At 44.3% G+C, this 21,573-nt stretch overlaps 2 long non-coding RNA genes across 3 annotated transcripts in view; both read right to left on the bottom strand.

Moving 5' to 3' along the window:
- Positions 1-6,092, bottom strand: part of LOC145355632 (uncharacterized) — a 39,203-nt gene extending 33,111 nt beyond the window's left edge. The window contains exons 1-2 of the long non-coding RNA XR_013889017.1: positions 5,956-6,092; positions 3,618-3,768 (exon numbers count right to left, since the gene is read on the bottom strand). This is a non-coding gene — a long non-coding RNA (uncharacterized LOC145355632). The remainder of the gene's footprint in view (positions 1-3,617; positions 3,769-5,955) is intronic.
- Positions 6,093-18,073: 11,981 nt separating this feature from the next.
- LOC145355631 (uncharacterized) overlaps positions 18,074-21,573 on the bottom strand; it is a 51,500-nt gene continuing 48,000 nt past the window's right edge. For both annotated transcript variants that reach the window (XR_013889015.1, XR_013889016.1), the window contains exons 2-3: positions 20,563-20,669; positions 18,074-18,161 (exon numbers count right to left, since the gene is read on the bottom strand). This is a non-coding gene — a long non-coding RNA (uncharacterized LOC145355631). The remainder of the gene's footprint in view (positions 18,162-20,562; positions 20,670-21,573) is intronic.

The raw sequence follows: 21,573 nt of genomic DNA, 5'->3' as shown, positions 1-21,573 counted from the left end.
ATATTTTGACTGAATCATCAAATATTAGATGTGCTCACAATTCAAACATCTGGAGCAGGATTTTCCAGAAAATTGCTGCCCTAGGTCAGCGGACATTGAAATGGCTCACTGGATTTTCTGTCCTGCCTATTACAATTCCCATTATGGGTGGGACCAGAAAATCTCATCCTTGGAGTCTCAGAATTGAATACCCTCCCCCATGGCACATTTAGTTGTTGGGGGGACATTTCATCAGGTAGGAGGTGGCAAATGGGGGCCCCATCACATTCCCGCCTCCACTTTAGTTAAATCCATGTTGGGAAGGCCTTCTTCCTATCCCACTGTCAACAGCTGCCCACTTCAGGGATTCATCTCCATTCATATGGAGATATTAGCCCTGTGATGGGCAGTACAAGCGAAGTGGTGCAGTGTTTCCTGCAGACACCCGGGGGTGAGGCAGGATGAAGGAGGGGCAGGGGAGTGGGGAGGGTGGAGATGAGGCCCTCATTCAAAAGGCACTCAGTGTGGGGGTTCAGAGCCATCCCTTCTGCCCTTGCCACAGAACCCCTTCTTCCCCTCTTTAGACCATCCTACACTGCAATCCCCCTCCCATCATCACTCACCTGTGGCCTGTGATCCAGTGACAATATTGGGCCTAGAGTGTGTGTCAAATTGGCAGCAGCCACCACCTCTCCAATAGCACTCTCATGTAATAGAGCTGCCAGCCTCAGATTGGGCAGCAGTCTCGAAGGATGGGACTTCTGGCCTAGGGTCCTCTAACCGCCAGAAGGCCTGAGTGGCACCTAATATAGTGGACCATGTTTAATGGAGTCAAGCAGGCGTCAATAGTGAGACCCCTGTCATCTCCTTTAAATACTGAGCCAAGACTAATTCAGTAAACCCATTCAAAATGACTTCAGGATAGAGGTAAGAATACCACGTGATTACATGGATTGGTTTCGCAACCATTCATCTTTTTTCCTAGTGAAAAATTCTTCTTAGGGAACCCCTCTGAGTCAAGGATGACTTGCTTTCACACCAGAAATGTTCCTAGGTGATTGAGGAGTCCAGTGAGCAGAGTGGGAGATGGGGTGCCTGGGTTGCATTGAGCTCCTTTTGCTCTCAATGTTTGGCTTCAGCTTTCTCCCAGCAATGACACTCATTGTTCCGCTCCTCCAAGGTGCTTTTCCTCTATTTTGTGATCTTGGGCCAGGGATTTCCAGGTGTTGGTGGGATGTTGCATTTTTTTCCAGAGCCACTTTGAGGGTGTCCTTGAAGCATTCCCTCTATCCTCCTGGGGCTTGCTCATTGTGTCAAAGCTCTGAGTAGAGAATGCGTTTCAGGACTCTTGTGTCAAGCATTCCAACCATGTGGCCTGCCCAATGGAGCTCATCAACATTGGCCAATGCTTTGATGGGTGACACGGTGGCACAGTGGTTAGCACTGCTGCCTCACAGTGCTATGGACCCAGTTCAATTCCAGCCTTGGGTGACTGTGTGGAGTCAGCAAGTTCTCCCCATATCTGCGAGGGCTTCCTCTGGGTGCTCCAGTTTCCTCCCACAGTCCAAAGATGTGAAGGCCAGGTAGATTGGCCATGTTAAATTGCTTCTTAGTGTTTTAAAATGTGTCAGTTAGACTGATTAATGGGGTAAATATGTGACGTGGGCCTGAGTACAATGCTGTCAGAGAGTCAGTGCAGACTCAATGGGCCAAATGGCCTCCTTTTACACTGTAGGAATTCTATGATTCTCTGATGTTGTGGATGTTGGCCTGAGCAAGAATATTTATGATGGTGTACCAGTGCTGCCAATGGATTTGCATGATCCTGTGGGGGCCATGTTGGTGACTTCTCCAGAGTTTTGAGGCGTCTGTTGTACATAGTCCACAGCCCTGAACCAAAAAGGACGGCAGGTATTACTACTGATCTGTAAACTACAGAACAAACAAAAGTCTGATAAAACCTCCACTGCCTGCAGGTCAGATCCAAGGTCATCCCATACTCTGTCATTGAAGATGTATGGAGATGATGCTTGTGTCTGCTCACACATGGAGGATGAGCTCCATCTCATGATCAACATCTTCACCGAGACATGGATGAGCATGGGGCTTACACTAAACATCCATAAAACAAAGGTCCTCAACCAATTTGCTCCTGCCACACCGCACTAGTCCTCCCCCAGTTATCAAAATCCACGATGAGGCCTTGGACAATGTGGCTCACTACTTCATAGCATGGGAACCAACTCTTAACAAGGGCCAAAATTGACAACAAGGTTCAACATTGCCTTCAGTGTGTCAGCACAACCATTGGTCCCCTGAAAAAAAGTGTGTTTGAAGACCAGGATCTCAGAGCCAGCATAAACTCATGGGAAAGAATAACATTACAGAAGTAAGGGCCAAGAGCTTCCAACTTGATGCAGCCAGGAATCCAGTGCAAATTGCATCTAATATTGCACCATCTTTAAGAAGTTTATCCTTCTCAAATATCAGCTCAAATCAATTTGCATATCACCAAGTGTAAAATTAGCTGCAATAAGCCAGCTAATATTTACTTTAAAAATATTCCTTGATACAATTAAGGATGGGAACTTGGTGTGGTTTGATTAAAACAGCTGGAAACAGATTTATTATATAAAAAATAGCATTTTTAATCAGTGTCTGATCAACCATCTGTGAATAACCCAATTTTAAATCATTGGAAGATGGCTTTGAAGAAAGATATAGAGCTAATTACTAGTTGGATTGCTGTACTGTTGTTGGTATATTCAAAAGCTTTTAAAACGTACCAAAATATACTTGCACAATAAAAAATTAACTTAATTTGAGGAGCTGCATCAAAGATTTGCAAACGAGGACAGTTCGTAACAACTTGCAACATGGTTATTAATTCAGTTGGGGATGTGGCCATTTTGTGGGTGGAGCCAGTTTCTAGCATGTTTTATTTTAACAAAACTTTTGGTAAACAATGTGGAAACTCAGCACAACCTTAGACACAAACTGCGCTCGATATTCTGAGGAACATTGCATTGACTTGCCTGGGTGAGTTCAGTATCAACACTCAAGACGCTTGACACCATCCAAGACAAAGGATGCCACTTGGCATCCATTCATCACTTTCAATATCCACTCAATTCATCACCAATGCACAGTGGAAGATGTTGGTACCATCTTCAAGAGACACCGCAATAACTACACAAGGCTCCCTCAACAGGACCTTCCTACCACTGAGAAGTATACGGGCAGCATGAGAACACCACCATTTGCAAGATCCCCTCCCGTTCTGACTTGAATTATATCATGGTTCTTTCACTGTCTCTGGGTTAAAATCCTGGAACTCTCTCCCTAACAGTACCTACACAACATGGACCGTAAATGTTCAAGAAGGCATCTCACCAACATTATCTCACAAGGACAATTAGGTATAGATAATGAATGCTGGCCTAGCCGGTGACACCCATGTCCCATGAATAATGAATAAAAAACAAACAGGAATGTCTAAACGCATCGAGAAAGAGGTCAACGTTGAAAGAGTGATCGTAGAACCAAAGAATTTGAACACCTTTAATTTGATGTGTCTATTTTAGAAGCATGAAGCTCTTTAAAACTGTTGGGGAGGTGGTTTTCTAACATGTACATACCTGCTGCTGCAGCTTCTATCCGAGATGAATGCTGTTGAGGATCCTACCACACACTGTTTCCTGTCTCCCTGTCCGACATTCTCTTAGTGGTTCACTACAATCTTAATTGCCACACAGATGACTAAAAATGAGCAGCCCCACGATATCAATGCTAATAAAGAGACAAGCATGAGCGGAAGATGATGGATTTTCTTGAGAGAAAATTATGACCATTGATGAAACTCAATTACTGCTCCCTGCTGTCTTCACACTGATAACAAAATGCAATTGGCATTAAGCATCCTGCCTATTCTGCACCCGTCAGTATTGTATTACCAGCTTCCACAACATATAAATCAATGACTGTTGGCTGATCACAATTCACCGATCCATTGAAAGAGTCAAGTAGAAGTCTGTTGGTGTAAAATTTTTATGGGCATCTTTACCAAACTCAGCTCAGCAGTGACGAACGGAAAGTCAAACTGGCTCACACCTCCTTATCACGGAATAGGTGGGCTGCCAGCAGGAATTCAGCCCATCTAATTGGGGGCTTGAACACACTAGTGGCCGGAATTTTACTGCCTTGCGTGCCCCGATTCCGGGGCGGGTAAGGCCCGCAGAATGGAATTTTCTGTTGGCCTCAGGAGGGGCTTTACAAGCCTCAACTGCGCCAGGTCGTAAAATCCGAGCCACTGTGTTTGTCTGTACTTAAAGGTTACCTTCACTCCTGAAAGGGAGGTGCACTTTGGTTCCTGGTAACTGGAAGGAATCACAATAAATTTCATGATAAGCTTTTCAGATATTGGACTATTGGACTGGAGAGCATGGTGGAGGTTGGCAGGAGGAGGAAGCCTGTTCTTTTTAATGTGTGCATATCCCGTCACGCTATGCAGCAGCAGTGGGTCTATTTGCAGAGGGTTTCAGCAGCAGGTTTATTGGGTATGGAAAATTAAAATAAGTTTGATGGTCTGATCATCACTAATAAGGTATGTTTCCCACTATTTTGAAGCATTCTCTGCATAAATGCGTATTATCTGAAGTTCCAACTCTAATCATCCTTCCTTCCCCCTGCGCCCGTTCACTCTTCCATTGAGGAAAGCATATTTCACCCCTCAATGTTACTTCCTTCTGCATCTGCTACTCTCTTCATTGTTACAGCCTGCACCTCTGCTATCCTTCAGACTCATTGAATCATAGAATCACTACAGTACATAAAGAGGCAACTTGGCCCATCAATCCTGCACTGACAACAATCCCACCCTGTCCCTGTAACTCCGTGTACTTGCCCTGCTAATCTCCCTGACACTAGGGGGCAATTTAGTATGGCCAATCCTCCTAACCTGCATAACCTTGGATTATGGGAGGAAACAGGAGCCCCTGGAGGAAACCCACACAGACATGGGGAGAATGAGAAAACTCCACACATTCACCCAAGGCCAGAATTGAACCCAGGTCCCTGGCGCTGTGAGGCAGCAGTGTTAACCACTGTGCCACTGTGCTGCCATGTTTCAGAGTCAGTCACAGTTCAGTGAACAGCACCCTTACCTCTGAATCAAACCATGAAACCTTCTGATTCAGAGGTCAGGTGCCACTAAGGGACTGTTATACTGTCAGAGATACTACCTTTTGGATAAAGCATTAAGATTGGGCCCGATCTTCTCTCTCAACTGGACATGAAAGCCCCCATGACACTACTATAAAGAGGAAAAGTAGTGTTTTCCCAAAGTTCATGGCCGATATCTATTCATCTATCAATATCCTCCCAAAAGATTATCTGGTCATTATTACATTGCTGTTTCTGGAAGCTTACTGTGAATAAATTGACTATTGCTTTTTTTTACATTGCAACTGTGACTACACTTCAAAATTAGTTCATTGCCTATAAGATGCTTTGGGATGTCCAGTGGCCATGAAAGGTACCATCTTAATTCGTCCTTTCTTATTCAATCTTAAAATGCACATCCTTAACAGCTCTCCCTGGCTACCACAAACACTCTTCAGATCAAAGAATAATTTATTACAAGCTTATAAATGTGTCAGTCAACCAAAGTAAACAGCCCTCTCCTATCTGTGTAAACATAACACAGCTGTTGGTTCCTTTAGTAAGGCTTGGGGGTCAGCCAAACATTCTTAATGAGGCCATCTGGCAACTATATCAACAGAAACAGATGGCAAGACATGGGCAGAGCATGGTGAGGGCATGGAAGACATGGAGAAGACATGGGAGGCATGGAGAGGGCATTGGCAATGTGAGGAGACATTAAGTGGTGAGGAGAAATGAGGGGTGAAGGATAGAAAGTCTAACTGCCTTTACTATAACTGGCCTGAAGTCCCAGAGAATTCAGGAGGGCTTTCAAACCATTGGCATCCTCCTGCTTCCATGGCATCCTCCAAACGGCCTCCAAAGGTGACAGGCCTAACTCCACCCTGGTTCCATGCCTTCTGGAGAAAAATAAAGCAGGAAGGGTATTAAACTTAAAACTATTCCCCCCTCAGACTGTAACATTCTTTAGTGGGGAGCTGCAGTGATCGCATCAAACTGTCCTGGCAGCCAATTACATTGAAGAGCTCACACAGAAAGAAAGCCAGAAAATTAGAATTAATGTTAAAAAAGAAAGAGACGGCCTACCAGGTCAGGAGATTTCCTGACTCAACCTTCCTGCCTCTGTGCAAGAGTCAAGTCCTTGCTCTCTTTGAATGGTATCAACTGTTCTACATGTAGCAAATCAATGCAAATCTGGAGACTCACATGAACCTCCTGCAGGCACCAGGCTTCTCCTTGAGGATTTCTATGACTTGCACAGTACAACCTTTCATTTGTACTTGGCTTTCATTGTATCAGTGTCTGGTGGCTATGCCCAGATTTGTGAGCCTACAGCAAGGACCCACAAACAGAAATCGTACCATGCTCAGATAACCCATTTTTATCTATTTATTGTTGTCACAAGTAGGCTTACATTAACGCTGCAATTAAGTTACTGTGAAAATCCCCTAGTCGCCACGCTCCAGTGCCTGTTTGGGTGCACTGAGGAAGAATTTAGCATGGTCAATGCACCGAACAAGCATGTTTTTCAGACTGTGGGAGGAAACTGGAGCACCCGGAGGAAACCCACGCGGATATGGGGAGAAGGTGCAGACTCAACAAAGACAGTGACCCAAGCTGGGGATCAAACCCAGGTCTCTGGCACTGTGAGGCAGCTCTGCTAACCACTGTGCCACCGCGTTGCCCTTGTGATTAGTGATGATGATTGATCAATACTGACCAGGACACTGGGGAAAACCTCCCTTGCTCTTCTTTGAATAGTGCCGTGGATTGTTTAAATCCAACTGAGAGCTGACAGGTTTAGTTTCCTCAGAAAACTGGCACTTCCAACAGTACAGCTCTCCCTCAGCACTGCATTGAAATGTTAGCTTACAACAATCTAACTGCTAGTCTTGCTATAGTGGTTAAACTTTACAACATAATTCATCGTCTGTGAAGTGCTTCGGCAGTGGAGTTAAGGCCACATTAGATCAGTCATAATTAATGGCTGAGCAGTCTCAATCGGTCTTATCCCTTATGATTGTAGATCTGAAAGAAGCAACACTTACTTACAAGTTCATGAAAGAAGTATTTTTTCAACCACCTTGACATACTCGAGGACAGGTCCTGTTGCAGGGTTATCACAGTCATTTGTTCATTTAATTTTTCTTAGAATCTGGGAATCAGTGTATCAGGAAATTGTACTTTTGACTGATTTTAAAAATAAACCTTTCGTTCAAAAGTTGTCAAATCTTGTTTGTCAATCACCACTGTGCAACGCCTTGAGTCTTTTACACGTTAAAGGTGTTATATTAATGCAAGCTTCTGTTGGGTGGTCATAGAATCAGAAAATTCCTAGAACCCCTACAGTGCAGAAGGAGGTCATTCAGCCCATCGAGCCTGCACCAACCACAATCCTACCCAGCCCCCTATTCCCTTAGCCCCACATATTTACCCTACTCATTCCCCCTGACACTAAGGGCCCGATTTTGCCATTTTGATTCTAAGCGCTGAATCTGGGTGTGATTCAGATCCGATTTGTAAACTCTGTTCTCAGGCACCCCCGTACGTACTCAGTCTGAAAAAAACTCGCAAATCTGAATTACATTGTGGACAAGGCTTATCGTGCCTGAAATGCTGCTGCTCCGATTGGAGCCTTCAACTTCGCGGGCACAGTTTTAAAAAAATTGAAAAATGCTGCCCTGCGACATTGCTCCCGAGCTGCAAAAAGCGGATAAAGCGCCTGGGAACGATGGCCCCCATAGACAATGTCACACCCCCACTTCATAACTGTCCCTCCCCTTTATCCACCCATCCCCCTGCTACCCAAACTGATCATAACCCCTGCCCCACTTCCCCCCACCCATTCACCTGCAGAGTGGCAGCGGACCCCTCCTTCCCCACCCCACCAGAGAGCGAGCTGGCCTCCCTCTTCCCCCCCCCCCCCAACCCCCCACCAGAGAACGATCAGTCCCGCCTCCTTCCCCCTTCCCCACCAGAGAATGATCTGGCCTCCCTCCACCCACCGCACCAGAGAGCAATCTGGCTTCGCTCCTCCTCCACTCCCCTGCCAGCACCCCCCAACCCCTCCACCCCTGCCAACCAGAGAACAATCTGGCCTCCCTCCTCCTCACTCCACCAGAGATACATCTGACCCACCTTCTCTCCCCCCTACCAGAGAATGATCTGGCCCTCCTCCTCTTCATGTCCCCCCCACCCCTCCTACCGCCACCAGAGAATGGTCTGGCCCTCCTCCCTCCCCTCACACCTCTGATCTGAGTTAGAGAGCCACCGGAAGCTCTGAACTTACCTCTTCAGAAGCTGGAGCTCCCAAAACAAACCTTTGCCAAGCATGTCAGTTTCGTGCTGAATCTGGACGGGCAAACGCGATGGTAAAGGGAGAAGGCAGATAAGTTTGGGTGTCCAGCTTATTAAGTCAATTTAAATGCATGCAATTTAAATTTACATCACGCCCGTTTTGGGCCTTGGTAAAGGGGAAATCGGCATGGACGCGGGTGTAGATCACGCTATTTGCCTCACGCCCAACTTTAACAAGTTTTCACATCCGCATCTTTGGACTGTGGGAGGAAACCGGAGCACTCGGAGGAAACCCACGCAGGCACGAGGAGACGTCCACACAGACGGTGGCTGTCTGCTCGAATATATTTCTGAAAGAAGTTCAGAAGCCCGAAAACTGAAGGCCAAGTCCCAAAAAGATCAGAAAATCTCAACCTACAAAATTGATGAAGACACAAGCAAAAGGTCGGGGTCGGGTTCTTCCAGAGTTTTCATTACAAAATACATTCCCTTAACCACTGGACTAGCATCCTACATTAAGGGAGGTGGGCTATCTTTATGACCTACCCATCTCCCCCTATTGTCCATTACATCTCATGTCAATTATTGATGTTATTATCTCATTGTTTACCCGAATAATGAAACTGTTTCAACAATCGTGCTTTTAAATTGCAAAAGCTAAAATAAATGGGAGAAAGCAGGCAGTGGAAACAGCTTTCCTGTAAGGATAAGCATTCATTTTCTCCTCCCTCAGTAGAACAATTCATAACAATAATGTTAATTCTGTCCGGACAATAGCTGACTCTAGAGTGCATGTATCATGAGCTGTAATGAAATAATTCACAAACACCACTTCAAACCAATAAACTTCAACTTGCTTTGTGCTGACACGGCCATTGTACAAGCTGGGTTCTGAGAACCATTACAGCTGAACTCTCATTTACGGTTACTTTTATCTCGGTTACTTTGCTGATGGTTCACTGAGGTTAAAAAAAAGGTCATCAAATGCTAATTTTCCAAAAGCAAACTTTGAGCAATGCTGAACTTCTGATTATTTCTTGGGGAAAAAAAATATGCTTGTCCATGAAAGCAGAATCTGTACTTACTTTGATTTTCTCTCTGGAACTGAAGCAGACAAGGATTAAATTCACTTGGAAATTGGCTACCTGAGTATCAATATTTTAAAAGCTTGAGCGAGGATCAATGCAGTTGATTTGCAATCAGTGTTGTACTAATTCTTAGTCCTTTGTGGCTGAAAGAGTGAAAAAACACAAAAGCAATAACTAAAAAGGAAAGTCCTGAAAGGAATGAACACAGAACAATCTTACAGAGGGAAACAAATATTAAGAAGTTGCTTTCTGTCCCATCTCTTTGTTCTAATATGCTCTAATGTTCTCATTAGAATTAAATTCTACTTAAAATAAAGATTCCAGTCCAATGAAACGATTTCAAATAAAAAAAGGAAATGCTGAAAAAACTTAGCAGGTCTGTCACTGGAGGTCAAACATCACTGGAGATTAAAAAAAACGACAAACCCTTCATTCCTGGGACCATTCTTGTGAACCTCCTCTGGATCCCCTCTCAGGCCAACACATCCTTCCTTAGGGATGGGGCCCAAAATTACTCACAATTCTCCAAATGGGGTCTGACCAGAGCCTTATACAGCCTTAGCTGTACATCCCTGCTCTTGTATTCTAGTCCTCTAGAAACGAATGCTAACATTTGAATTTGCCTTCCTAACTGCCAACTGAACCTGCACATTAGAAAGAGGGACAGAGTTAACGTTTTGAGGCCATATGACCCTCATGGATTGGAAACATTAACACTGGCTGGGACTTTCTGCTCCCAATCACGTTAAGTGGGTTCAGTGGTGGGAGCAGAAGGTATCACAAAGACAGCCAAATTGCATCATGATGAAATGATGACGTGAACTTGCCCTCTTCCTTTCAGTGACATTCAACATCATGAAACTCACAATGTGCATTAATGAACATGTAATTATCAGGCCCCCTACAACTGAATCATTGCCCCCACATCCCCATCAGAATGTCCATTCATGTCGGTGTGAGAACAGAATGACATGAATCATGACTGGTCTCCCAAAGTGTGCACCCGGCTAGCTGACCTCCCAGTGGAGCTCCGATGAATGCATTGCTCGGGGGGAGGGGAGAGGGCCAAGCTTGGGTGCAGTCCAGACTTTACCCCTTGAAACTGCCCAGTCACTGCCCCTGGCACTGCCCAGGCTGTGCTAGGGCAGTGTTTGGGTAGTGCCAGGGAGCAGTGCCGGGGAGGTGGGAGGTTCTAAGTTGAATTCCTTTGCACTAGGACAACCTTTAAAAAGGACACCTCAATCCTTGAGGTACTAAGTTGCTGGTGGGGCAGGTGAGTCATAGGCCACCTGGCCAGTGACACATCGTGAGACCTTGATGTTTTTTTCTCCCCCCGTGTCCTGCTCTATATAGTGGAGAAAGCTGCTGTTGCTGTCGGTGACTTCAAAGCCACTTTTCCTGCTTGCTATTAGTCTTTGCTGATTTCCAGGAAAATCTCTGTTTCTCTCTCTGAAGATGCTGCCAGACCTACTGAGTGTTTACAGCAGTTTCTGTTTTATTTCAGATTGTCAGCACCTGCAGCATTTTGCTTTTATTTTGAAATGATTTTGAGTTTTTCCTTCCTATCTGTGCATTTATTAAAATTGTGGCTGCAACAATTTTTAAAAAAAATTCAGTTAAGATCTTCTGTCTAAAATTTCATTGAAGACCAGTTCTGGGCATGGGGTCCATGTTTCATTATTTCCTCACGCCTTGTCCTGTTGAGGTACACAATGTGAAAACATTGTGTTGTGTCCTCATTGCAATGAATGTGGCATTGTGCTGAGTGAGGCCTGCACTGCTGGCTGGCTTAGCACTCAGCAGGAGGCCTAGCAATGTGTGTGCTGATGGCAAGTGATGCTGATAGCCAGCAACTCTTAAATACAACCTGTCCCTCTTAAAGGAGAACTGTACATATTGGAAGGAACTGCTGCTGTCTGTCTGTACTGAAACTGGCTGCAAGAATGAGCAATACAAATGGAGCAACAGGGGAGCAGGTGCCTAGATTCATGGATGTGATTCATCTTGACAGTATGTTACTGTCTTATTCCAATTCTCAACTGTCAACTCATCTTCATCCTGCCAACTGATGTAATGTGCAAGCAGCAATGGAAGGCGTGATTATTAATAACCTATTTTACCTCCAAAACCCCTTCTCTCACCCCAGTCATCCCCTTCTGACTTTACGTTTTCAGATACTAAGAACTGTCATCTGGCCTACAACAGCAGTCCTGGGGGCAGAGCAAGCAACGCCACACCAACAATGAAAAAGCAATGTTGCTTCAACCCACACTCACAGCCGGCAGCTGAGCTACTGATGCTGCGTGAAATTTAAGGGCTAGTACAGAGTCTGAGTATGTACTTGGTGCGTCACAGGACAGGAACAGGCTACAGCCAGGGTGAAGGGATGGCTGGTGTGCCAACTTATCATAGGGTGCGATGGCAATTGAGCTCTGCCCAGGATGAGGTCTTTGATGGGTGGTAAACAGGGAAAAAGGTAGTTATCTTGCTGGTGGAACTGCAGATCTGCCAGCGAGTCTCCTATCAGTGTCTAGGGGAACCAAGAAGTTCAGCTGCAGCAGGACAGAGGATATCGTACAGAGCTTAGATCTTATCCTTTCCAGTGTGGCAGTGTTAGCCAACACCATGACAGCACTTGATGCAGGCTTGACACAGAGTCTGATCTTGCTGTCTCAATTTCCACTAGCACAGACAGAAACCAGCCAATGTCTGACAGCTGCTGTGGAAGCTCAGACAGAAGTCCAGGGATCCATTTCTGCTGAGCTCAGGGTGCTGCCACTATGGCTGTGGATAGCTGTGATCAAAGGCTCTCATAGCAGTACACAAATTTGTCCTCTAACAGATTATTAGAATGTTGAGGTACTGCTCAGTGTGGATGGCAGTGACTCCACAGCGCACAAACATAAAAACTAGGAACAGGAATAGGTCATTCAGTCTTTCAAGCGTGTTCCACCTTTCAATTTGATCACGGCTGATCATTAAATTCAATATCCTGATTCTCCCCTTCCAACCATATCCGTTGGTCTCTTTAGCCCCAAGAGCTTTCTCCAATTTCTTCTTGGATTCACACAACGTTTTGGCCTCAACTACTTGCTGTGATAATGAATTCTGCACATTCATCATTCCCTGGCGAAGAAATTTCTCTTCACCTCAGTTTTAAAAGGCGAAGAGAACTATGGCCCCTAGTTCTGGACATTCCCCCCACCTTTGTGAACATTCTTTCTGAATCTACCCTGGCTAAACATGTTAGAACCTACTAAACATCAGAAGATTCAACTTCTCAATACTACTTCTTCATTAATGACTGTATTGCTTCTTGTCAGCCAGTCCAGATGTCTGCCACCCATGCTGAGATGGTACAGTCTGACTTGGGCCCTCAAGGAGCAAGTTGACGGGCAAGGAAGGGAATGCACAGGGGTCAATAGTAAAGTTACAATTGTATGGTTGGATGTGTTAAAAATGTTACAGCAAGTTCTTGCTGGTGTCTTTTATTGCAGGATTCTGGCCAAGAGGAGGATGTGATGGGACATAATTTATGAAATGTTTTTAATGAAGCAATGGTAGGAACATAGAACTTAGCAGCAGGAATAGGCCATTCGGCCCTTTCAGCTTGCTCTACCATTCAATAAGACCATGGCATATCTGGTTGTGGTCTCAACTTCACTTACCCGTCTGATCCCCTGTTACTCTTGACTCCCATGTCCATCAAAAATCTATCTAACTCAATGATCCATCCTCCACTGCTTTTTAGGGCAATATAATCCTATTTTCAAACAAGTTTCTGAAAGAAAAATAATTCCCTTCTCCATCTTAAAAGGGTGACAATACTGTGTCCCCTACTTCTACTCTCCCCATAAGAGGAAACATCCTCTCGGTATCCACCCGATCAAGTCCCCTCAGGATTTTATATATTTCAATAAGATCATCTCGCTTTCTTCTAAACTCTAATGGGTATGAGTGCCAATGATTCAATTTTTCTTCATAAGATAACCACATCCCAGGAATGGTGGTGATGGGCTGGTGTCCTAAGGGAATCAGATCTTGATGAGTAGGTGCTCATGGCAGCCCATCCAATGTGAAGGTGTCTTTTCTCTCTCTCATCCATCTCCTGACCCTCCTCCTTTCAAACAGAGCTTCTCCGTCTCACAGCTTCTGCTCCATCCTCACCTGGCATCCACAGCAGTGTTTAATGGACAAAAATGAAATCTAGAAGCCCTTGTTGACTTTTGTCTTCTTAGCCCAGAGACACAGGCATCAATTGTATCACCTACACCAGAGAAGATCAACACAAACCGAGAATCAAAGCTGGAACTTCCCATTGAGGTCTCACTCATTGGTTTCATACTTCACCTTGGCTATTGTGCAGAACCTAACTGGAGAAACCTTCTGTGAAAAGGCATTAGAGATTTTTTGATAGATCAACATATTTGGGAACTAAGAATTCAAGTGATACGCACAGTGTACATCCCAGATTCAGTCTCAGGTCTCTACTATAATAGTTGATCTAATCTGGATCGTGGAAGCATATTTGACGAATATTGGTCACTAACAATCAATGGGTCCAACACAATCTTTTCAATCCATACTTTAAAATGACTGTTCAGTCAATGAAACTTGAGCGAGCGAAAAGAAAATAGTAGGCAAAAATATTTATAAAATGACTGCTACTTTGTAGTGAAAGTATTACCTCTTAAAACTTTCCTTTGCCTTTCTCCTGCCAGACTGCGCAAAATGTATTCCTCCCTGTGGTGCAAAATCCCGTTGATGAAATTGAAACTCTTTGAAAGGCAATGTAAACTAGCGCACTGTGCAAGTGATTGCTCTCTGTCGCAGCTGGTGTACCAGGTACCTGACTCTTGCTAACCAAAACAACCTGAGTGTCTGAGTTTCCAGAAGTCTGTGACATAATCATGTTAGTTTTTTTAATGCATGATAATGCACTGCCTGCTGAATTGTTTCCTGAACTGGGAATGGCCCAATTCATAAGTTCAAGAGTGCGGTGGCTACTCAAAAAACCTATTTGAATACGATAGCAATCAGAAGCCCATTATTCAGTGATCTTAGCTTCAAGCTTGTTCAGAAAAAATGCTTAGGTAAATAGAGCCAGCTTAGTGTTTATACCAAATATAATTACTTTAAAAGACGTTGATTTTAAAAAGTCACAATTTGAATGTAAATTATTTTCTCATTTAGAAATAATGTCCTAAAGAATAGATTGCAGGATTACATGATAATAGCCCACAGATTAAACCTATCATTTCCTGTGGGAAGAATGTTCGCTTAGCTGAGCTGTCCGGCTATGGGGGTACTTGTTCTTATGCTATAATGAGAGTGATGCTACTGTAAACTCAGCAGACTATATATATTTTATGCACCGGTGCACACCACCTGAATTCATGGATTTTCATCTGTTCTATATACTGCTTGGATTGCTGTAAGCATCAGCAAATCTAATGTGACATAAAGGAATTGGAAACAGGGTTTTAATGTATCCCAATGATGCCCAAACAAAATACAGTGGATGGGAGGAACCGGCTGGAGACCCTCTACATATAATGCAAGCACCGAATCGTAGGATCCCAAAACAACAGAAGGAAGCCATTCAGCCCATTGAGTCTGCAACAACAACAATCCCACCCAGGCTCTATCCCTGTAATTTACCCTGTTAATCCCCCCAACACTAAGGGGCAATTTAGCATGGCCAATCAATCTAACCTTCAAAAACATGCAAACTTCACACAGTCACCCGAGGCAGGAATTGAACCCAGATCCCTAGCACTGCGAGACAGCAGTGCTAACCATTCTGCCACGGTACACCCTGTTTGACTCCAGTGGCAGTAGTAAAAAAAACTGATCTATGATTTTCTAGAGAATGGCCCTTCTTTTAAAGTTAAACTTTATTTGTTAGTGTCACAGATAGGTTTACAAAAACACCGTAATGAAGTTACCGTGAAAATCCTTTAATCGCCACACTCCAGCACCTGTTCAGGTACACTAAGGGAGAATTTAGCATGGCCAATGCACCTAACCAGCACATCTTTCGGAATGTGGGAGGAAACTGGAGCACCCAAAGGAAACCCACACAGACACAGGGAAAATATGTAGACTCCACACAGACAGTGATCCAAACCAGGAATTGAACCTAGGTCCCCGGCACTGTGGGGCAGCAGTGTGAACCACTTTGCCACCATGCTGCCCATTTTTTTTCAGCACCTTACACAAATTATGCAATATTTCAATTGAATTTCTGTCTTAAAATGACCGTGAGCTTGATCAAAATGTTTGGTTTGTCACCCTCAATGTAATATGAGGTGGGCTCTTTCAATAAGAGGTTACGTGGTTCAGTGATCATCAGTCACTACGCCAAACTGCAAACATACACTTCCAATCAATTGATTAATACCTTGACAAAGTTAACACATATGGTAGTCACCTCACAACTATGTCTTATGTCAGCATTCAGTTCTGCCAAGCACTTTAAAACCCAGTTAAAAAATAAAGAGGGTTAATTCTCACAGGGGATTACCTTCATCTTCCACTATAACTCAGCGGAGGAGCAGTGGATACTCAGCGTAACCAAAAGTGACTCTTTCCATGACTCTTCTACCAAAGGTACAGCAGAAGAGCAGAAGCCCCGGATACAACTTCTGTGAAATACATAGGGATGTGAAATATTTAAAGTTTATTTATTAGTTTCACAAGTAGACTTACATTAACACTGCAAAGAAGTTAGAGTGGAAATTCCCTATGTGTAAGTATACTGCACAGATGCAAGTTGTTGTTGCTGTTAAGCCTGATGGAAATTCAGCCTTTGTTCTTGCTCACAGCCTTTTTTTATTCTTCACCACTTTACCCTTCCATTTTTCTCCTGTCACCTCCTTCCCCAAAGTACTGACCTCTTGAAGAGGTACAGTTCAATAAGCACTAAGCATCCTGCCATGCCTAACCCCAGTGGCCATTATTCACATGCGAGTCTTGATGTGAATGTCAGTAGGCCATTTAAGCACAGGGAGTGTAACATCCTGAACGTGAACCCTGACCTCAGGCAGCATTCAGACAGGCACACAGTCACTAGAGACCAGAGCTGTCATTTCCCCTTTGCAGTGTGCTTGAGTGAACCAGGACTTCGGTCTACCCCTGCAACATGGAGGGGAAGGCCTCTATTTATGCAGGGCAGGCTTTTACAGCTTCGCTCAGGCGAGACCAGGAATTCCCATCCAAGTTCAACGGACATTTCCGCTGTCCGCCCCTCGCCTGCTTCAGTTCTGTGGTGGGCAAGGCAGTAGAATTCTGGCAATTCCGCCTTTCACAACCTCAGGACCTTCCTAAACACGTCACAGCCAAAAAAACACCTTTGAAGTCTCAACGCAGTTGCAACATAGGAAATGTGGCAACAAGTTTGCACATAGTGGGTGAAGTCTGACCAAAAAATGGCAAGATGTTGTTCCCAGTGAGGAAACTGGTGTATTTCTCTCCAGATCTTAGGACATCCTGCCAAAAAAAAGGTGCGTGTTTCACACCGTCATTCGGGGCAGAGGGGGGCCTCAACATGCTGGCAGAATGCGGCTGCACTGAGATCGTGACACTAGTCTTGAAGGGTGCCCCGATCTGAACGTGAGTAATCCACACCCCACCCCACCCCCAATCGGAGTCGGTATCCATCATCGCCCTCCAGCCTAATCACCATCGCCTTCTCTCCCCCCACCACCACCACCTCCACTCCTCCATCATCAACCTCACTCCATCATCATGCCTCCCCCACCGCCGGCGTCGGCCCCTTCTCAACCCCGATTCTTGGCATCTTCCCACTTTGTCTCCTTCCTGCCTTCCCTACAGCCTGAGCCAGAATTCACCCCTCTGCAAAGACTATTATTGGCATCACCCTGCTCTTCTGTCTAAGCTACCAGTGATGAATCCTCCTCCCCACTTCCACCAATGAGGCTTGCACTGGGGCCTGTTCATTGGCACCAGTTGGCAGTGCCTGGCAGTGCAAATCTGTGCCTAGGGGCACTGCCATGGGGGGCATTGCCAGGTCACTGCCAGGTCTTGCCCCTCTCCCCCAGGAGTTATACTTGCCTTTACAGTTAGGACCCCCATCTGAATAGATTTCAATGTCATTGTCAGGTCCTTTTGCCATAATATCATGGCTCCTGTTCGCGATCCCGTTGGCTTGAATCTAGTGAGCTCTACCTGCCGGAGGCACACAGATAAGTATGACTCCCGGAGGGGAGAGGGTCAAGCCCAGGCAATCTCCTGGCAATGCCCCTTTACACTGTCCCCTGGCAGATTTAAAATCTAAATTGCTGAGGGGCAGTAGGGGTGGGGGAGTGTAGAACAGAATCTGCCTCTTAACCTCTTTTGCACTGAGTGACTGAAACTGTGGCAGAGGAGGCTGACAGCTTCACCCTGATCTTCCTGCCCAGTGTGTCATTCTGCAAATAAAATCAGAAACCTCTGCCCAGGGCCTTTAACAAATATTCAGTTCAAAACAATCCAAAGAAACTGTGACATGAGCACTCACTGATTCCACACAAGGATTTATTGAGGTGTCCCAAGTGCCACACCATCTGGAATTCTGATACAAAGCAGGAAGGTCAGAGTTCAATCCATGGCCTGTGTAGAGTTAGAGTATCTGAACTAAGGAAATATGAGGAGAGTTAAGCTTGTCATTTAGAAAAATATTAATTTACAGAATGGGCAACACGGGCAAGTCATGATGTGGAGATGCCGGCGTTGGACTGGGGTAAACACAGTAAGAAGTTTCACAACACCAGGTTAAAGTCCAACAAGTTTATTTGATAGTAATCCCACAAGCTTTCAGAAACACTATTCCTTCGTCAGGTGAATGGAAAGTTCTTTCCACTCACCGGACAAAGGAACAGCATTCTGAAAGTTTGTGGGTTTACTATCAAATAAACTTGTTGGACTTTAACCTGGTGTTGTGAGACTTCTTACAACACTGGCAAGGCCAGGATTTATCACCTATCTCTGACCTCCTTTGAGGAAGTGATGAACCATTGTGGTCATGTGATGTGTGTACTCCCATAATGCTTTTAAACAACATGTTCCAGAATGTTGACCCAACAGCAATGAAGGGAAAGCGACGTATTTTTGAGTTTGTGCAGTATATAGCCAGGAGATTGCTGTGTTTATGTGTATCTGCCTTGTTTGTACTTCTAGGTGGTAAAGGCCACAGGATGTGGGTGGCACGATGGCATAGTGGTTAGCACTTTTGGCTAACAGTGCCAGGGACCAGATTTAATTCTGGCCTCAGATCACTCAGTCATGGTACATATGTGAGGTTATGGGGAGAGGTTGGGACAGAGGGACTGGGAAAGATACTGTGTCAGAAAGTCAGTGCAGACTCAATGGACTGAGTGGCCTCCATCTGCACTATCGAGATTCTCTGATCTATGAAATGATTGGCAAAGGTGGCACAGTGATTAGCACTGCCACCTCATAATACCAAGGATCCGGGTTCAATTCCCGGCTTAGGTCACTGTCTGTATGGAGTCTGCACATACTCCCTATCTCTGAGTAGGTTTCCTCTGGCTGCTCCAACTTCCTCCCACAGTCCAAAGATGTGCAGGTTAGGTGGATCGGCCATGCTAAATTGCCCCTTAGTATCAGGGGAATTAACAGGGTAAATACTTGGGGTTACAGGGTTAGGACCTGGGTGGAAATGTTATCAGTACAGGCTCGATTGGCCGAATGGCATCCTTCTGCAGTGTAGGCATTCTGTGATCCTATGTGCTGTCCTGGACTGCATAAGAGAAAATAGATAGTCAGATTTCTGCTAAGTTGTGCTGGAAAATGTACGCATAAGGATATTGTGCAAGGACAAGATTAACGTTAATTGTGGTATTCCCCTTAGTTGAATTTCTTTCTGATTCTCATTGCCCATGCTTACTGATGATGAATAGCAGTCAAGTCCTGCTCGATGAATCAGACACTTCATGAGATGAGAGGGAAAGATGGACTGAGGAATTGGGCAAGAGAAATAAATACCAATGTGTTAGTGAAAATATTAAATAATTTCTTGACATTGGAAAAGGACACTGGTGCTGACTTGTACTTCTTGCTACTCAACCAGTTAAACCTACTATTAACAACAAACACTGGCATAAAATCTTGAACATCATTGAAAGAAAAGCGTGACTATTACCATACTTGGACTGATATCAGACCTGTTGTTACATGTAATTGTCCATCAGTAGCTCGGAGAGAAGGGTCAATAAATCTCACAAAAACATAAAACTGACAAAAACACATCTTTTCAAAAAATATGTTGACCCAAATGCATGAAAAACTTGACTGTGATTCTCAGACTTCAAGAGCTGATTGCTTCGGAGGCTACACAAATACCTCAATTGTGAAGTAACCCCTTTAAGCTTCCAGCATGATAACACATACTCTGCAATCTATGGGGCGGTGCTACATCAATGTAACCTTCAATTACTGTCAATATTTGTAAAGTGTGTGTTAAATGTGTACAACCAATACTTTAATCGGTGAATACATTTTTCTTGTGCCAGTAAAATTCTTAAGAGTAAATGAGCTTGCATGCATCAATCAATGTTTTGAGCCATTTTAGTGTACACATATTATTGTATCTATTTCATTAATGGTTCTGGCCACATGCTGTTAGCACTAGTGAGCTTTAGATGTTCAATCAACCCCATATAATCAATCAATAGCTTGTTTAGTTGGGTTTACTGATCTATGTTCCCTAAAAGGAAGTGCGTTATTTTTAAAACAAAGAGAGTGTTAGTGAACTATATTTTCTTAGTGAGCACACTTTATATTTTGTATGCTGTTTATTAATATTTAGAGGAGCTGGTGGCATGGTGGTATTGTCACTAAACTATTAATCCATGGCAACATCTGGGGAACTGGGTTCAAATCCCATCACAACAGATGGCAAAATTTGAATTGAATAAAATCCTGGAATTAAAAGTCAGATGATGCCCATGAAACCATTGTCAATTGTCATCTGGTTCACCACCACCCTTTAGAAAAGGAAATTTGCCATCCTTACCTTGACTCCAGGCCCACAGCAATATGGTTGACTCTCAAATGCCCTCTGAAATGGAGGGCAGTTAGGGACGGGCAATAAATGCTGATCCAGCCAAAGAAGCCCACATCCTGTGAATGAATAAAAAAATATATATTTTATGTTGTTAAAAATCAAAGATCAGTTTATTACAAGATGGGTTTGCAAGTTCCCAATAGCTTCAATAACTGTGATTAGCAAAATATGAAAACGGCTGCCCATTTATTTCTTACGGATTTAAAATATTTAAATATCTGCAACTTGATTTATTAGTGTCAAAAGTAGGCTTACATTAACACTGCAATGAAGTTACTGTGAAAATCCCCTAGTCGGCATGCCCCGGTGCCTGTTTGGGTACTCTGAGGGAGAATTTAACATGGCCAACGCACATAACCAGCACGTCTTTTGGACTGTGGGAAAAAACCAGAACACCCGGAGGAAACCCACACAGACAACATGCAAACTCCACACAGAGAGTGATTTAAGCCAGGAATCGAAGCCAGGTCACTGGCGCTGTGAGGCGGCTGTGCTAACCATAGTGCCACTGTGCTGCCCTGTGCTAGATTGCATCAAAAATACATTTTTATTTGGTAACAGTACAGCAGTTTTTTTTAGCACTATTAGTGACCTGTATTTAAAGCTCCACAACAGCTATAATAAGGTTAAAATATAATGATGGCCAACTTATGTTACCTTGTGCCAGTGAAGCATTTCAGATGTCTGCTGGAACAATTAAGCATCAACCAACCTGCAATGTGCAAAGCTTTTTCTTTGATTGCTACTATCCCGCTCAGGAGCAGTTCCACTGGCCGGAATTTAATCATGATGGCGTTGGTGTTACCCATCTGGTGGAGAACCTGCCTTGCCTTTCCATGGGAGATCCAATGCTATTCCGAGGATATCAGGCACTTAACTGTGCTTAAGGCCACAATGAGACAGAAATCCACCTCCCAAGAACTGCCAGACAATCAGAGGTGTTGGTGCTAGTATTGCACT

The sequence above is a fragment of the Carcharhinus amblyrhynchos genome, chromosome 19, assembly GCF_965287045.1.
Source record: "Carcharhinus amblyrhynchos chromosome 19, sCarAmb.v2.hapA, whole genome shotgun sequence".
NCBI lineage: Eukaryota > Metazoa > Chordata > Chondrichthyes > Carcharhiniformes > Carcharhinidae > Carcharhinus > Carcharhinus amblyrhynchos.
This window is presented reverse-complemented; position numbering and strand designations above follow the sequence as displayed.